Source organism: Echinops telfairi, unplaced genomic scaffold (genome assembly GCF_000313985.2).
Source record: "Echinops telfairi isolate 266 unplaced genomic scaffold, ASM31398v2 ScPeMD7_1;HRSCAF=3_0, whole genome shotgun sequence".
Classification (NCBI taxonomy): domain Eukaryota; kingdom Metazoa; phylum Chordata; class Mammalia; order Afrosoricida; family Tenrecidae; genus Echinops; species Echinops telfairi.
In genome coordinates, this window is record NW_022103896.1 from 69,172,369 (window position 1) to 69,173,626 (window position 1,258).

The following is a 1,258-nucleotide window of genomic DNA, read 5'->3' on the forward strand; positions in this document are numbered from 1 at the left end:
CCTCCCTGGGGGATGGACAACAGAAAAGTGGGTGAAGGGAGACATCCGACAGTGTAAGATATGACAAAATAATAATTTATAAATTATCAAGGGTTCTTGAGGGAGAGGGGAGCAGGGAGGGAGAGGTAGGGAATGAGGAGCTGATGCCAGGGGTTTACGTGGAGAGCAAATGTTTTGAAAATGATGAGTGTAACGAATGTACAAATGTGCTTTATATAATTGATATATATATATACGGATTGTGATAAGAGCTGTATGAGTCTCCAGTAAAATGATTTTTTTTTTAAAAAAGGGCTGGAAAGATGAACACCTCATTTGGGGCTACAACTGTCATTTAAGAGCTGAACATTTTCTATTAAAGTATACGTTTACACATTTTTAATGGGGGAGTGGTAAACACTAGGGCCAAATGGCTGGAGAGCTTTAAAAAAGGTTTCATTTAATAAAATAAGTCCCTTACATCTGGGGCACAAAACTCTCCCATCTATGGATCTAGTTGTCAGGGACAGCAAGGTACCCTTTGGTGAGTGTCCCCTCAGGACGCCAAATGCTGGTCATGAGTCAGATAGGAACAAGGCTCCAAACCCAGATATTTCACATAGCTCTGTAATCTGGGAAATTCTTTAAGCCTCTTCTTATGTAAAATGGTGATTATTAGTGCCTAATTCTTTTTTTTTTTTTTTTTACAGGGGTGAGCAAATGCAGTCCCTCATTACCACAAATTATGCAGTCGAGTTTCCCACATTTGGGGAAATCGAAGGGGTCAGCACATCTAGAGTGCAATGGATAAGCCTGGGAAACCCACCTTCCTGATCATGGTATCTCCCCTGCCAGGTAAGTATTAGTGCCTAATTCTTAAAGCTGTGGTTAGGGTTAAATGAGATTAAACAGCCACTTGGCATCCCTCAAATTCATTGGCATCTAGTCGATCCCCATGCAGAACGGGCCTAAATGTCGTGGTTGAACTAATCCTGTTGAGTTTCCAAGACTGTAAATTCCTTATGGGAGTAAAAAGCCCCAACCTTCTCCTGTAAGGGGGCTGGTAGTTTCGAACTGTTGACCTTTGGCATCACAGCCCAAAGTATAACCACTAGGAGCCCAGGGTGCCTCACTAAGCACCACTACCGTTTCCCCGAAAATAAGACAGTCTCTTACATTAATTTTTGCTCCCAAAAATGTGCTAGGTCTTATTTTCAGGGGATGTCTTATTTTTCCATGAAGAATATGGTACACATTTATTGTTTATTATTTTATTCAA

The 1,258-nt window shown here is 41.0% G+C and overlaps 1 non-coding gene across 1 annotated transcript; it reads right to left on the bottom strand.

The window, feature by feature from the left end:
- Positions 1-686: 686 nt before the first annotated feature.
- On the bottom strand, positions 687-842 carry LOC115869057. The gene has a single exon (XR_004045968.1). It is a non-coding gene; the product is annotated as a U1 spliceosomal RNA (small nuclear RNA).
- Between the last annotated feature and the right edge of the window lie 416 nt (positions 843-1,258).